This window comes from Cyprinodon tularosa, unplaced genomic scaffold, assembly GCF_016077235.1.
Source record: "Cyprinodon tularosa strain WSP-4 unplaced genomic scaffold, ASM1607723v1 ctg207, whole genome shotgun sequence".
In the NCBI taxonomy this organism is placed as follows: Eukaryota; Metazoa; Chordata; class Actinopteri; order Cyprinodontiformes; family Cyprinodontidae; genus Cyprinodon; species Cyprinodon tularosa.
The window spans coordinates 1,366,026-1,383,959 of NW_024038767.1; the positions used below are offsets into that span (position 1 = coordinate 1,366,026).

Genomic DNA, 17,934 nt, shown 5'->3' on the forward strand with positions numbered 1-17,934 from the left:
TGTTTTTTTTTTCCTTTGGAGAAACTCATCTTACTGACACTTCTGTTTGCGTTCTTTCCCTGGTGCTTTTTCCTGCAAACGCCCGTTTTGAAGTTCCTCTGCAAGCTTCATCATGAACCCATTGCCAACTTTCTTTGGATCCCGTATATGACGAGTACAAGAGACGAGTATTTTTGACAGCCATTGTCAAGCAGGTTGTAAAATACAGCCATGGGCCATCTCCTTTTTCCTGTGTGCACTAAGTCAATATGATGTCAACACTGCATTATAAATGGTTGCAATCAGTAACAGTGTTTGGTTTTTGGGTGTCCACAATTTACACTCTATGATGAATGTTTTTTTTTTTGCTCCATACACTGCCAGCAAGACAAATCCAGATGTGAATACCTGTGTGGATTAACACCGGCAGTCCAAGGTTTTCTTTGCAGTTGCTGGTAGCTCCTGACGATTTTTGTTGATAGTTAATCATTTTTTTGTTGTTGAAGAAGTCTGTCAGCCAAAGACAGAGAGGTGAAGGAATCACCCATTGTTACAGTCTCTCCCTGCTCTATAAATCGTTGCATCTATTTGAAAACAACATTCTCTGACAGCTTCTCTAACACTGGACAAGTGGGATCTCTGTTTATAGTTAAGACATCCCACATTTTGTTTCCAGAGCTGCTGCATTCCAAAACTTGATTGCAAACCTTTTTCAAGCATGCATGTAATTTAATGCAGTAAGAAACAACAAACCCTTGACAGCAAAAGCTGCTCATTCCTCGTAACATATTGAAGGCTTGGCTGTAGGACAAAATAATGCTGAACAAACTGCTGGAAAATGGGAAATTGATACAAAAGCCTTTGTTTAGATGAATTTCCGTGTCCCTTATCCTTGTTTTCAAGTATTTATTCATTGATTGACTTTATTAATCTCACACTGGAGAAATTTATTTAAAGTAAAGGTAAAATTTAGATTCCAAAAGGTGGTTAAAGAGCATATAGCTCTATTATCTGGGTTCTCAAATCTACTGGTCCACATGAGTTACATGGCATCATCATAGCCCTTGGAAAAGATTTACTGATACAATCATTAGAATGGAATTTAAAACATGGTCCTAACAGCGAGACGAGAATGTGTGGGTTTGTGTGTGGGTGCTCCTGTCTAGGCAACAGAGTGAGGAAGATTTTTCCCATTTCTCCATCACATTGAGGACATTTTGTTGGTCCTCACAAGATATTTAGCTAACAGTGAGGTTTAGGTCTAAGGTGTCTGTTGGGTTAGGGTGAGGTATGCATTGGTAATGGTTAGGGTTATTAACAGGGTAACAGGTAGAAAGGGCTGATAAGGACTGAAAATGTATGGAAGTCAATGGGAATCAACATATGGTCCTCACTACATGTAGCAAGACAAGGGTGTGTGTGTGTGTGTGTGTGTGTGTGTGTGTGTGTGTGTGTGTGTGTGTGCGGCAATGGCTGGTATTAGACTTATTTACACCTTTTGGGGGTGATTTCTCTGTAGAATAAAATCTGCACTTATTCTAGTGTACAACTTGAATTGTTGTTGTGTTCTAAGTTTATTTAAGTATTGTTTGCCGGTTTTAATTTCTGTATTTTTATTTTGCTTTGTCTGCTAAGTTTAACCCTTAAAAAACTTAGGCTGATGTATCATTAATTAAATTAAGGAAATGTGTGTTCCTCTAGAAAAAGGGCTGAATTGTTTTTTTTGTTTTTTTTCAGTGGCAGCTTTTGTTCTGATGGAAAAGCTTTGCTACTTATGTTCACATTCCTCTCAAGCGACTCCAGTTGCTGGGTTACAAAAACACATCACCACCGACAGCAAGGATCAGTTTCTTGACATTGTCTTGGTACCTTCTTCGGGTTTGATTATTCACTACGGGAAAAGTGACACTGACAGGCATAAAGATGCTCCACAACTTGAACTCTGGAGTGCTGTGAGAACAGAAAGGTAAAAACAACGTCTGTGCACATAAAATATGGATTGGAAAGTGCTATCAGCCAAAAAAAAAAGATTTTGGTACAAAATAGATTTTGGTTAAAGTTAACTATCTGTCAATTTTATTGGTTTTATTACATTTAATCTAATCTAACCAAATAGATTATTTTAATGAAATATATGAAAAAAAAAGAGCTGCTGATAAAGTTTACACGTTGTTACTAGAATGAGATATTTTTGGGGACTTAAACGCTTTTCATGGCCTAAGATGAAAATAATACAAGGAACAAAGCCATTTCCACCAAAACTCGACACCTTCCGTGTTTTTCAAAACTTGCAACCTGAGCCATAAACAGCTAAATTAAGTCTCTGGCAGGACAAATATTAAGGTTATAAGTCGTGTATTAACAAAAGGTTAAAAGTGGTGAGGAACACTGAAATTTAAGAGCATTTAAATAAACGTACTAATCCTGAAAATGAGAGAGGTCAGAAGATCCCAACAAGATTATCCCAAAAGATTGTGATTTCAACGTTGTACATTCAAATTACTATCAGACAGAGTCTATGTAGTGTGTATTATATATTAAAACCTAGATATGTATTATTTATACCCTGGATGAGTAAAAGTAATTAACATTGATTCCTCTGGTTGGGATCATGTAAGCTGTCTTGCAATCCTTTACATAAATTAAACACATAAATGAATTATGGTGAAGCACATTTAAAGATATATGCACATAATTTAGAAATAGAAAAAAAACAAATGCATTGGTTGTTTATGTTGTTTTATTAATGTTATACCAAAGATATAAAGATTTCGTTTTTGAAATATTTATCTTTTAACCAATAGTTTGGTTTGTGTCCGTACTTATATTGTATTGTATAGTAAGAAACATTTTTCGAACCTCTAGTTCAGCATCATATGATGGTTTGTGTTAAATTTTCTCGCCATGACCTTCATTGAAGTATTGGTATCTAGTGTTTTAATAGGGGAAAGAGCCATCAGTAGTTCTCCAGTGGAAACTGGCCAATCACAAAACGTTCATATAGACTTTGAAATAAATATAGTGCTCCAGGTCTGGTTTTCTCTATTCTTTAGATGTTTCTTTGTTTCCGCACACCTGAATCATATGGGGAAATTACCGCTTGAGTCTGAAGTCAAAGCCTTCTTTTACATACCTCAAATTGCAGCTCTTATCTCCTGTTCCTACCTTCTATCCCTTTACATTTCAAAGAGCCAACTGTAAGAACACTATCCAGGGTAGGGAAGTAAATCTGCATGGCTGTGCTGAAACTGGACAGCCTTCAGCCTTTTATCTGTTTGTTTGTTGTTTTGTTTTTGTTTTTTTTTGGACATGCACATGGATAATCCTTGGTCAATTGGAAACTGGAAAAGAAATAATAAATAAATAAATGTTAAAAAAATATAGAGAACGGCGGAAGCTCTCCGTTGTATAACACTGCGATTTTTGTAAAGCTTCTAGCAGAGGATAGGAATGTCAGGAGATCCCTAATCTAACTGAACTGGTGATAGGAAGCCTCCTGCTTCCTCTTCCTACCTCCTTCCTTACTGCCGTTACTATTCAGATAGCCCTTATCATGAGACCACTGATTCACTTCAGCTTTAGCTTAAGTGTCCTTACCCCTGTGCACTATTAAGTTCTCAAGAGTCCTGTTAATGACCTAAAAATTTGACTCAGATGTGTTGAACCCAACATCTTTCAAATCTACACTGGACCTAAAGGAGTGGGCTTAAAACGCAGACAGCAGGATATGTTTCTTAAAAAGCTACTCAAAGGATGAATAAAAGCTAAGAAATTTTCCTGCTAAAAATAAAAACATGCCTGCTGAGAATGCTTGTTTCTTTTCATGTCAGTTTTCCATTTGAAGAGTATGCATTGTCAAGTATTTCACTTTTTCCCAGAACAATAAAAATCTATGAATTTCATTCCATACTTTGGACATTTTTCATAGAATGCAGTCTCCTTGCAACATGCAGCTCATAAAGGAAACTTGTATAATTTTCAGCTGTTATCACCTTCACTGCCTGTGGTTTTTCAGTTTAATACCTTGTCAGACACATTAAACTCCTCTGTGGAACAGCATTTCACGCCCATTCCCCTCCCTGCCTTGGATTAAAAAGAAAAAAATCCCTTCAGCTAGCCATTTATAAATAGAACATCCTATCACTCTGAACATATTTTTGGATAAGGAGCTAATGCGGCTAAACTTTTAGTTTTTTTTTTCCTTTGAGCTCCTCTCCTGCTTCTGTTGTCACCAGGGTTTTAGCTTCATTTGTCAGTGTGTCATGCAACGGGATAGCTAACGTATTCCAAGCTGAGTCGAACACTGACAAAACCCGTTCCCGATTTGTTTCACTTGTTTCTCTGATGACTCACAATAACAGTTTTTTTAATAGAGAAATTCAGGGAGCTCAACTTCAAAGAGGAGTTAATATAGATCCTCTCAGCATTTGCCGCTCTGCCACAACCTTTCCATGAGACGATTAGAGGATTTTTATGGGTTTAATTTGTTTTTCTGCACTTAAACTTCAGAGGAAACTTGTTTTAACATCATTGGAACAAAATAATGAATAAAGGGAAAAATATAAAATGCTGCCTGAATAGAAGAATAAAACCTGGAGATTTAAATGTCTGTGACCTTATTTTTTTTTCTTCACCTAACAAGAAGATCAGCATCCTGACACACACTGTACATGGAAAATTAATGACATTTCCACACACTGCCAAAAATGTAAGCCACAAGTAGGGTGCAGGGCATATGGGAATAGAGAACTGTAAGGAGAGCCTCGGGGCCTGGCTTAATGAGAAGGATTAGAGAGCTGTGATGGAGCCAAGACCCGTGTCTGGTGGCCCCTACTTGGCTCCTGGGAGACTCAAATAGATTGGAAGAAGCGCAGGTCAAGCTAAGAAGCCAGATTGTTAAGTCAACGAACAATGGAGAGATCACAGGGTGGTGCTAACATGTTATCTCCTGCTGTTAATCAGTAGAAAGCAAGAAGGCAGTTCAAAGTTTAAAATTATTTTCAATAGCTGTAGATAAACTTTGTACCCAAAGCAGCAAATTCAAATTGATTTGGGCGATTCATTGTTACTACAATAAGAGAAGGCTACATAGTTTTGGAAAAAAAAGTGTATCTCCATTGCTCTCCTGACAAATTATGGAATATAATTCTGTTTTGAAGATAGGAAACAAAGTTTAGATTTTCTCTGTTATTTCTCACTCCAACGTCTGAGAAAAAAACATGAGAAGCTGGATTAAAGTTGTCCAAAGGATCAATAGAAGAAGCCTTTTGCTCTCTGTTACATATTGTGGATAATGTGGGCCTGTTTCCAAAGAATCTGGGAAACTTGAGCTGAAGCTTTGTACTCAAAGTTTGGAGTAGAGCTGCGATTTAGAAAAGGATTTGCTGGTGAGCAAACTGACACTAAAAACACTAAAAACAAGGGGGTCAAAAATAACCCAGACTGCTGGGAGAATATAGCACCTGCCCAGCAGTAGTTGTTTTGACCCAGGAAGATGGGTTGGTCCTTAATAACACAACAAATAGGTTATAATATTCAACCCAAATTATGTGTGGAATTTACTGCACATTTTATATATATATATATATATATATATATATATATATATATATATATATATATATATATTTATATTTAATAAGAAAAATCCGACATGATTAAAAAAGACGTGTGTGTGCTTACATGATAACAGCTGAGTGTCTATCTTGTTACTCAAACCAACCAACTAGCCTTGACATTAAAGGGCAATACTTTTAAATGTTACGCAACACAGACGCTGTGAATTAAACATGTACTGTTTACAAACCTTTCCTTAATGACTTTCCAGGAAGATGGTCAGTCAGGCACACTAAATGTGTGAGCTGATGGTGGATAGAGCATGCAGCTTGGCACAGCCATTGGTGTGGTGTTTTCCCAGGTGGAGCTCGTCTTTCCAGGTGATGAGTTGAAAACACAAACAACCAGCTGCTGGGTCAACCGATGCATGTTCGGTTTATGGATTTGCAAAACAATTTAACCCCAGAGCACAGGTTGCAAAAAAAAATAATCAACTACCCTTAATTTAACTCGAAATGGGCAAAGAATTTTATTACCCAGCATTTGGGTAAATAAAACGACGATGAGTGTAGTTTTATTTTGACCATGTGGTCGAATCTGTACTTTTTTAGTAGAGATCCTATGCAAGCCTTTATCAATGACACCCTATGATATAACAATGCAGTTAGTGTACATTGGTCTTCCTTAAGTTGTTGATGTTGGTGAAATCTAATATTACAGAACAAGGCTAAAAGATGTTGTGGCAAAACACAAATGTACAAAGTATATACACTGTGGGTGCCTAAAATTGTGGAAAAAGTAATTCTTACTAAAAAAAATATTACTTAATGTCCATTTATTTTTTGACAGAATTTCAATGTAATAAGAATAGAGATGTTTTTAAATATATCTTTTTATTTGCAGTTAAAAGCTGAGTTAATCTTAAAGGAAATTGTTCACATCTTTACGAGGTGGTAAAATGTGTGGAGTGTTGCTAAAAATAGGAATACCAGCTACAGAAACCAAAGTCATAGTTATTTAATGCAAACAAACCATAAGAAAGAAAATGATTCAACTTACAATGCAGCTTTATGACGACCCAAAGAGTAAGACAAAATCAAAAGTATAGGGTGGTGCCTTGTCCCAAAAGAAACAGGATAACAAAGAATCAATGAATAGACTAGAACTCCAGAAAGTACATTTTCTTTTTTAACATTTTCCTTTAGGCAGCAGTGGCCTTTTTATCATTTTTGACAGTGAACAGACAGCTGCGTTGCAGACTGGGGCCTCTACATGGGTCATGCACTTAATCTGTGCGCCTTCGCAACAACCAGAGAGTCCATTTTTTAACAAAAAAAAAAACAAGTTGACATTGTTTCTCAGAGATCCCCGAGGAACAAGGGACATTTTAGCTAGAAAAAAATATGCTAAAGGAAACAAGTACAGAGAACACTTTTCAGCCACTTACAATAAAATGTAAAAAAAATAAAGATGACTGAGCGAGTTCCCCAAGTGTTCTTTATTAGTAAATAATAAAGCCATTCAGCAGACAGTTTATAGAAACCCTTATTGGGTGTTTTCCTTCATCAATATCCAGATTATATTCTAATGACCAAGCTGCAAAAAATCCTGGTCGACGAAATGCTGATGTGAACATTTACCACGTGCAAACAGTTCTAGTATCAACTGTGGTTGCAGTCCGCGGTCTGCTTTGAAACAAATACGATTTGTTCTTAGAATTCATTCAGAAGAGGTTAAACAAACACTCCCAATGATTCAAATGATCAAACTAAAACTTATACAAAACAAAAAACTCCCAACAACCCAGGGGAGCGACAGATAGGTCTTTGATTAGCATCTGACTATGGATGTGTTTAAGAGGATGGGTCTATATGGTGCTTATAAATATCAGTGCTCCAAATATAAATTACTCAGGCACAAGAAGTCCCATAGACAGAAGACCACAATTCACCTATTGTGGGACAATAAAGGGATTTTCTATTCTATACAACAATTTTCATGAGGCCGCAGTCTGCTGCATTAATCATGAACCCTTTTCTCATCTAAATGGCCCATTATTGCTTTCCTTAAAGGATCATTCCACCTTTACAGCTAAATTCCAATTCAAGGCTCTCTGCTGATGAAACCTGGGAAAAAAAAAAAAATCATATTTGTAATAAAAGATAACTATATAATCAGAGTTTCCGGATATGTTACCGCTCTCTTCCGCCTCTCTGCCTGCTCTGACGCATCTCTCCCTCGCTCCCTGCTTGTTTAGATTTTTCTTACTTTTTACCTTCTTATAACTTAGTGACAGCCAGAGAAAGTTGGACAACAGTCATTTTTTAGCTACATTCAGCGGTCGTCTGGAACACCTCAAATACGTTGATATGCATTGGAGATAAGTTCTTGATAAGTTATGCACCAGTTACTTATAGGTTTTGGATAAGCTAGACACCATGACTTAAGGGCTGATTATACTCCGGACAGCAGTGTGTCTCAGGGAGCTTGTCGCAGGTATGATGCAGATATTTTTGATTTATGCCCAATTTTGAAGCGTGGTCTGTGCTGTTATTCCACTCCACAACGTGAGAGGGACAATCACAAACTAGCTAGAATTGTGGATTTCCAAGTGTAAGTTTGATGAACTCGTTCACCGTCTGCAACCCCTCATCCAACGCTGGACGACACACAGTTCACCTGTGAGTGTTCTCGAAAGACTGGCCGTGGCGCTGTGTGTTTTGGTTTCGGGTGCAAACCAACAGACTGTTGCACAGAGCTACAAACTAGCGTGTTCGGTGTCTGTTCGAGGCGTCTTGGGCCTGGTGCCAAACCGGAAATACTCATAGTTTAGACCGGATGCAGAATTGACCATTCAGAGGCTTCACTCTGTCCTCTCTGCGACTCTATCTGCGGCACTGTCTGCGGTCACCTACAATTTTAGGGAGGTGCACCAGAGTGTCTGTGGAAGGGGGGAGGTGTGATATCTGCTTTAACTGTGACACTCTGGCCATGAGTTGCCGTATGTCAACATGTGCCAGCGTGTGCCAGAGTACTTCAGCATGCTCATTTTTGCCAGATTTTTCCTACATCAAGCATACACTGTCTAAATCATCAAGGTGTGACTGGGCTTTACACGAGGACCTTGAAACGAACAGCCTGTTTCCAGACAACAGAAAATGGTGCGGCAACATTCATCTCTTCAAAACAACCTAATGTAAGAAAAGCTGCCAAGCCAAGAACATTATTAGTAACTGATGATGCATAAAATAAGATTAAACGCTTCTGCAACAACAAAAAGATAAATATTGCATGTTGGCTGCAGCAACAAACCTCAAAGAGCATCACACAGATTACACATCCCACCTTGAAGAACTTAGTCATTCACATTGGAGGACAGAATAATGTTGCTCAGAGGAAGTTGGAATAATTAAAACTCATTAACCTGCTTAAAGGAATAGTACACCCAAAACATGATTAGCCTTCATTTTCTACTCACCTCCATGCTGAACAACACTCTGGAGTACTTTTTTGATATCTCAAATGCATCTGGAGATCTGGGAGGCTTCTTGCTGTCTGCTGACATTCAAATAATGGAGGTCCATGGCGCCCGAGACAGAAAGGTCCATAAAAGTCCACAAAAACGTGTCAATATTCCTCCATACTGCTCGTCCAATGTAATCCAAGTGTCCTGAGTGGGTAGCATCCAGAATTTACTCGAAACGAAGTCATTTAGAATGTTTTTAGAGCATAAACAGTAGTGTATAGGATTTCCTAATAGCGCCCCCATGCGCGCTCACGATTCTACGGAAGCCGGCAGACCAAACCAGATGAAAGTGCACATTCAGCTCGGCAAAGAACTCATGCTCTTCCTCAACACTGAAGTCCTCAGACATTTTTCTTTCGTTGTTTCTTTCTTTGCACAGGTAAACAGCACATTTCTTCTTCTACGCTTGCATTATCGGCAGACCAGACGCTGAATGCGCACTTTCTTCCGGTTTGGTCTGCCGGCTTCCGTAGAATCGTGAGCGCGCATGGGGGCGCTATTAGGAAATCCTATACACTACTGTTTATGCTCTAAAAACATTCTAAATGACTTCGTTTCGAGTAAATTCTGGATGCTACCCACTCAGGACACTTGGATTACATTGGACGAGCAGTATGGAGGAATATTGACACGTTTTTGTGGACTTTTATGGACCTTTCTGTCTCGGGCGCCATGGACCTCCATTATTTGAATGTCAGCAGACAGCAAGAAGCCTCCCAGATCTCCAGATGCATTTGAGATATCAAAAAAGTACTCCAGAGTGTTGTTCAGCATGGAGGTGAGTAGAAAATGAAGGCTAATCATGTTTTGGGTGTACTATTCCTTTAACACTGCAGAATGGACACATTTAAAAGTGTTCAAGGTGTCTCTGTGGCGCCACCTTCAGTCTACAGCAGTTTCCTACCTGTATAAATGGATCAAACGGGCCTGCTCTGCAAGATCAACAGGCTTTATTGATTAAAAAAGGAAGATGGATTTCACCTGATGATGTCATCCGTGCGCCGGCTACCATTCATTCATCCTGTCCGCTGAACTGCTGCTAGTTTTACTCACATGCCTGGAAGATGTCTAGTGCTGCTACCGCAGATGATCTCGCTCTCCAAATGGCATTGAACAATTCAGATTAGATTGCCGAATGAATAGAAGGGGTAGAGTGTAGCCGCCTGTGGCCCGGGCTGCCTGTTATGACTCCAGTACGGCGCGCGGATGACGTCATACACACGCCGCTTTGATTTTAAAAGATATAAATATAAAAAATATAACCGCAGATGTCTGGGGGACAGTGATTGGCCTCCATGTTCTGAATGCTGGCATACCATAAAGAACGAATTATGAACAGTTTAGTTTGTGCCTTCAAGTCGTTGCCCATAGGAAGACGTTACTGGATATAACCTAACGGAATATCTTCAGAACGGCTCCAAATGACACTAAACTCATACGGGTGAGTAGAACATGATGGAATAATGTAAAATCAAGGGCCCAATGTAAAAAAAAGGTTTTCCCCTTTAAGGTAACAAAGTATTTGTACTTTATTATATTAAATTATGCTGAATAATAAATATGAATATAGAATTGTGAAAAGCAGAGATCATAAAATTACATTGAAAATTAGTTGGTAAGCAAAAATGAAATGAAATGAAAGGTTAAAAAGATCTGAATGTGTCCTTTTTAATGTTTGGTTCAGCCTTTCTCCAATTACAGGTACTGAGGCTGGTAGTATAAGGGGTTATTTGCACTACGGTAGTGACAGTTACAAAAGAAGGAGTAAAAACACAACTTTGCAGAGGGGAGGTAGCCTGGTGAGACCATCCTGATCTCGCGAGCTTTCAAGGTTTCACTCGCAGATCAGTCTGGAGACTCTCCGTTGAAGAAAATTTGGAGCCGTTCACCAAACGAACGTCCAATCAGCGTTGGCTTTCAGGCGGGTTGAGGTGTGACGCAACGAGAAGCGCTACAGTTCAGTCTAAAGAACATGGCGGCTTCAGCCGATGAAACTAGCGTTAGCGTGGCTATCCAGCAAGTTTTATCGGAATTACAGTATTTCTTCACTGAAAGAAGAGCAAAACACTGCTCTGGAGGCTTTTCTCAGAGGAAAAGATGTTTTTGCTCTTCTCCAGACTGGTTTCAGCAAGAGTTTGATCTATCAATTGGCTCCTCTTCGTCGTCGCTCTGTTAGTACGTCATATGCTTCATTGATCTGATTGGTTTATTTGGCCCGTCTATCACCAACATAGGCCAATCAGCTAACCAGTATTTTCGCCCCTTCCCAAAATTACTTCTACGGAAGGTTTCCAGATGGATATGCGGAGCAAATCCATCTGGCGGAGTCAGGTTAGAGGGGAGGAGGGCTTGCAGGGAAATCTGAAATTCCTGGGACCTGCAGTACCAGCGGGCAGAACTGAAAAAAAAAAATCCTGGATAGGTGTCGAAACATTTTCAGAATGACTGAGTTATAGTGTGATTGCCTCAAATTTCAGGCTGTTTAGTGACTGATAATTAGCACATGCAAAATCCATGAGGATTACTTAGATATGCATAAATCAGGCTAAACACCACATTTGATATCATTTTGATAAAGGAATATTATTATTATGCAAGTAAAAGTTAAAAGTAGTGCAGGCAATGGTGCCAACTCCCTAAAAGGGTAAGAAAGATATAACTTCATAAAGCATGAAAACAAATGAAATTACTGACTAAAACTTCACATTTTTGAATCTGCTTATTGTACATCTTTCTTTCTGATGCTTGTTGTTGTTGACATGAATGCTCACAGCGTGCCTTACATTACTCGCCTAAGTATGAAACCAATTGTAAAAGTACTTGATAAAAACCTTTGATAACAAAAACAGCCATACATTGCAAATAATGAAATATTTTGATACAAACAAGATTCAGATGAGAGACAAAGAAATGGTAAAATTGATCTCATATGTAGATATAACCGAGAATCTATGCCACCATACAGCGCAGCTCTACATTAGCATATCTCATATGTACTTTATCACCTGATAAAAATGACCCTGATGTAAACTGGTTTGACAGCAATGCCACACATCAAGCAGCCAACTTTATCAGCTAAATGGAGTCTAAAATACTTGCAAAGACCAGAAGAATTCAACAACACTTTTGGAAAATGAACCCAATTTGTCTGGAAAATTACATCTCAGCTGCTGTTTATTTCATAGTGTGTTAAGAGTCATCCAGCCACCACTTATCTAAAACTTCTTATCTGCTTCCACCCTCTGGAAAGAAAAGGTGAAACAATCAGGGATTAACTCAATGTCATGGGAGCTTTGCCCCTGGGATAATGGGAAAGAATGACTGCTACACTGAAAGCAGAATAGACGCCAATTTTCAATCAGGAAGAGAGAATATAATGGAAAAGAGGTTCAGCAAACGGCTTAAGATACAAAGACTGCTTTGTGAATCTAAGCTTTCTGGACTTTGCTATACAGATATATATATATTTTTAAGCAATATCAATCACATCCATACTTTTCTTTTAAAACGTAAATGGAAGTATTTTTTTCTTGTTATCAGAAATATCTGACATCGTGGTTTCATTGGTTTTATTGCAATTTTTCTGTTTATGACACTGAAATTATAAATACAGATTTTTGACCATGAAGATGTTTGTACAGGTAGATTTTTACCCACCAGTTACATCGTTTTTTTATGTTTGTTTTTTCAGCTGAGCTTCAGGGATTATGGACGCAATATTTTTCCTTACAGAGAAACATTTCGGTTCTTTGCAGGTTTCATATTTCATAAAATGTGGTGTATTCTTAAACTCCCAGATGTTGTATAAGATTTTATTCCCACATATAGCTTAAATTATGCTAAATTAAACTATTAAACATATATTAGTGGTTTTGAGTTGGTTATTGACATGAAGAAGTTCCAAGAAAATTGATATTTGGTGAGAATCACCCATTTTGCCATTCTGTGCCCCTAATGTTGTTTTAAAATGTTTGCTTAGTAAAGTTGGAGTTTTTTATCATAATCATTTCTATACACAAAAAAAACTGTATTTCAATTCATCGTTAACATAGAAATGTTGCGGGTAGATAATCTATCAAACAGCCTGCAGTTTCACTTTCATGGATGATGCTCTTAAAAAAGGACATTAAATAGTTTGAAAAATGTTTGCTGTCAGAGAAAATGATTCCAAGTGGTGGAAAAAAAAACTGACAGCTGAGTTAAAATCTTTGATAAATTGACAGAATGTGGAAATGTGGGTTTAAAGACATGTCATGCTCCAGAAGTGAGAAATGTTTAGTGATAAGGATTTGCTTTGATAATATTTTAGTGAAAAGTTTCCTTGTAGAGTAAATATGACATATTTTTAATGTACACAGAGAGTTACAGTAGAAGCCATTTAAAATGTCCCCACTTTCCTTGATGGGCCCTTGGCCGGTCCTTTGCTTCTCCCCTAGAATTCCTTTTTAAACGTCTAAAATATTCTTTCTGTCATGATTTGTGGACATTAAGATCTAAAGAGAAGTTTTATCTCCTAGTCAGACGTTGTAATTCAGTGAAAGGGTGGAGTCAAAGTAAAAAATATGCACACCCAGCAGACGGTCAGTGGCTGGAATTTAGAGGGGATTTTCCTGCCGTTCGGCTGCCTTTTGACTGGGAAGGGTCATTTGATATGGCTGCTACTGTAAAATGCCACTTTGAAAAAAAGAATGTCTAATTTGATCAATCAAGTATTATAATGTTATATCTTTGCAAGCCAATAAAAAAATAAAAAAAACAAAATATTAGAGAAAAGATTATCAATTATAGCCGTTACTGAAATATTGTGTAGTTTTACACACTTTCATTTCAGTCATTGTGTGGCTTCTATAGAGACAGTACATTTTTAACATGATATCTATTAAATTTGTCCACAGTTGCAATTGTGTTGCTTGGCTAAAAATTTGCCCACTTATTTGGCAAATTTTGCTCAAACACAGTAATTGATCATCAAGAATGGGATGAGAACCTAAACTGGAAACTGATGCCAGAAATGTCAATACTAGATTTAAAATCTGAAATCATGTTGCAAGTTACACCTCAAGGTATGTCAGGTTACAGCCATTATAGTTTCATTCTTTTTATAGTTTTATGTGTTAAAAAGTCATGGCATAATAAAGGTATAAAAAAATCAAATGAAATCAAAGTTTATTAATATATCATTTTACAACAACACCAGGAAGACCAAAGTGCTTCACAGAATGATAAAAACATTGCAAAAACAAAAATCACATATATAAATTATTAAATTTTTCATAAAATAAGTGATTTTTTTCTTGAATTGAGAAGGTAAGCGTGACCCTTGCCAATGGAAAAAGACAATTTACATTTTAAATAAGAAAAAAACAATTTCATTGTCTTATTTCAAGTGCTTATCAAATATCTTATTTAACAACTAAAATTAAGGGTAAATAATTAATTTGAGACATTTTTACTTATTTCTAAATAGTTCTGCAGTGATGTCCTGGTAGCTTTGTCAAAAAGTGACAATAGTGACCATTCTGTGGCACAGACGTGTGAAAATAAGGTATTCCTCCTCTTGCACGGGTGACTTTATTCAATCAAAGGCATGAGAGGCTACAGTATATCTGTTTTAACTGAGCACAGTGTGGACCAAGATAAATGAACACACTCTGAGACCCAGCGGGCCTCCATGGGCAGATCCCATGTAACCCTTACCCACCAACACATTGCAAACCACCTCCCATGCCAAATGAGGGACCTGCCAAAAGACAGCCTGACAATCCAGCATCCCCGAAGAGCTGAGCAACCACAATCATGCCCAAATACTCCAACCACCATCTGCCAACGAAGCTATGCTAAACATGATTGTTGCTAATGCCATTAACACATTCATACTCACAGGAGCAAGCGTTTGCTGTCTGATCAGGTCAGGTATCCAAACACATTCTGATTCATTTGATGAATATGTCCAGGTCCTCCTTGCATCCTCCTGGTTATTGCCACCTCGTTTGGGGTTTTCCGGTCGCTTGAAAACGAAAGACAGAAGCAAATTAGAATCTTTGAAGCCCCAGCATTTATCTTACAAAGTATTAAACACAGATGGGTGTGTTCATCATCAGATAGCATCTGATATTACTGGAAATGGAACATCAAATATTGAAAGTGCACTTAAGAGTCCAAGATGAAACAGAATAGCACCTCTTCAGTGCACTTTGTTTTTCACATTCTTCATTTTCTTTGATTTAAGACTCCAGTAGTAAAGGTCTGTTTGAGGAAAATACGTAGAGGTCAAGCAGGAGAAGATTTACATGCATATCAAAGGAATCTATCCTGACAACATCTGAACACTTTTAAAAGGAGGAAATCATGATTTGTGCCGAAAACAAACAGTGTTAACACATCCCCTCATTAAAATGCTGTGACCATGTCAGAGCACATGTCCTCCCAGAAACCCTCTCCTGCTTTTCATCCTAATGAGAGAAGATAAAAGTGCGCAGAGGCAGAGATAGACAGGACAGGGTTTTAATAATATTTATTTGGGAGAAAACTGAATGTTCTGGCTTCAGGCTGAGCTGTCCAAGGTGAGTAAACAAAAGCGTTCTCCCTTTGCAATTAGTGCTATCTTTGTTGAATAATACACTGCTTTCTAAAAGCAAGGCTTTTCTTAACACCTCCACTTGCCATACGTCTAAAACAGGAACATAAACCATATGCATCTTTATGCAATAGATGAAGTGGAAATATAACACTGTAATTAGATTGTCAAGGTATCATAATGGATAAAGCATGTATAAAAAGATTGATCAATAGAAATGTTTGATATCAATTTAAAATTTTTAAAAGGGTAAACCTCACAGCATTGATAATGACGACCAGCAAATGTTCTTATTAACTTAAATAATAAAGAACTATCATGTTTATCTTTGTCTACAGAAAAATTATTAATCATCATAACCCTCAATCAGGCATAATTTTAATTCACTAATGCTACCTTCAGACATAGCAGCAAAAATGAGCGTCTGCTTCATTTTTTATGCTTGTACAATTTTAGTTCTGACATGTAGCCGAAGCATCTCTGCTGCTCTAGCTGCTCAGTCAAAAAGTGGGTCTGATGCTCGTTGGGCGGAGCTACCCTAACCTTTCTTTGCCTGGAACAATGGCGGATGAAATCGAGGTCAGACGTCCAGTAAAGTGAGTCCAGATGCGTCTGATGCTTCTGCTGCTCCTCTGTTCAGTGGCAGAGAGCGGCTTTGCTATATTTTCTTTTAAAAGTGGATAAAAAGTAATTTTAATGTGTAATAAACCATCTGAAAACTTCATCTGGGCAGTCAGTTTATTAAGATTACCATCCTGCCTTCAAATAGTATTTTTTTGAGAAATAAAATCAAACACATTTTACCGTCAGTTTTCGACATTTTAAGTTAGTTTATGTGTTCGTAAACTGTTTCAGAGGAGTGATCATGGCGCTCTGCATCAGCAGCTCTGTCTCTATCTCCCTGTCAGCTCCCAGATCAGCTTCTCTGATTGGATGATGTAGGCGGTGGCCTGGGGCCCCATAAAACTCCTTTTACATTTATGGTTAATACAGCTATTCCTTATTTGTGCACATTAATTATGTTTTTGATAAAAATCCTTTGGCTAAAATGCCATCAGAATGCTGATAATATTATGCGTGTCTTGTCCCCCCCCCTTCGGTGTCCACCATATTGGATCAGTCCATTTGCTGCACATGTTCAGAAAGGTCCAAACAGACAGCAGCAAACCATTTGAAAACAAACCATGCAAAGAGCAGTGTTGCCAACTTAGCGCTTTAGTCGCTATATTTAGCCACTTTTCAGACCCCTCTAGCACTTTGATTTCTAAAAAGCTCCTAGCGCCAAATCTAGAGACTTTTTTCTGCTACTGGAGACTTTGGAGACAACATCTAAAAGCAGCGAACTCTGCTCTCCAGAGCGAGTAGATTGGTAACCCCGCCTCCTGCTCTCCTCTATCTTGTCTGCTGTCATGATTCGTGCAGCTATTATTTCATCCAAATGAAAAATGGAGAACAGATAAGCAGATCATGGCTGCAGGACCTTTTGCTTCACCTTTGAACCTCAACCTTTGACTTTGCATGTAAACTAGCTGCTTCTGCTGCCTCTAGTGCGTGCGGTCTGAACGTAGCATAAGACATACCCCTCCATAGTTAGTCATCCTGTCATCCTGCCACCAGCTTCAAGCATTGCTAATGTTAGTGCCTTGAAACAAACTAATAAAGGTTTAGCCCAAACTGGACTCCACAAAGCACCCCACAACCTCCAGTGTTGAGAGAGGTGAAAACTCTTCCACCTCAAAATATCTATCCAAGCTGTATCAACCAGCGTCTCCCAGATTACTCTCTATGCTTCAATGTTGCTAAGATAGGGGAGGCTACTGTTGCTGCCATCAGACCATGGTTGCCACCTTGTTGCATTACCCTCCTCCCTGCTCTCTTGTGAAGTAGAACCGCCATCCTGGTCTGCCATAGAGACTGACATTTTTTCGGGAATCCCATGGGTCACGGGATTCCCGTGGGATTCCCGTGGGATTCCCGTGGGATGGGAGTCAGTATTAGTAACGATCACGGGATTGGGACGGTACAGGATTAAACATTAACGGGAGCAGATGGGAGCGGGAGCAAACCAATAGTAACTTCCGCTCTGAGTTTTTCACCCGCGCTCAAAACCAACAAGAATGGGAGTGGTGCAGGAGCGGGAGTCATTCTGAATCGGAGCGGGATGGGAGTGGGAGTAATTTCACCAGGAGTGGGACGGGACAGGATTTAGATTTCTACTCTGGCCCGGGATCGGGACGGGACACCATTTTTTTCTGTGGGAGTGGGACGGGACAGGAGTGAAAATCCACTCCCGTGT

At 38.5% G+C, this 17,934-nt stretch overlaps 1 protein-coding gene across 3 annotated transcripts in view; it reads right to left on the reverse strand.

The window, feature by feature from the left end:
- LOC119783566 (leucine-rich repeat and fibronectin type-III domain-containing protein 2) overlaps positions 1–17,934 on the reverse strand; it is a 239,042-nt gene that overhangs the window by 82,530 nt on the left and 138,578 nt on the right. For all 3 annotated transcript variants that reach the window (XR_005280817.1, XM_038285156.1, XM_038285155.1), the window contains exon 3: positions 14,943–15,068. The gene's annotated coding sequence lies outside the window, so the exon portion shown is untranslated. The remainder of the gene's footprint in view (positions 1–14,942; positions 15,069–17,934) is intronic.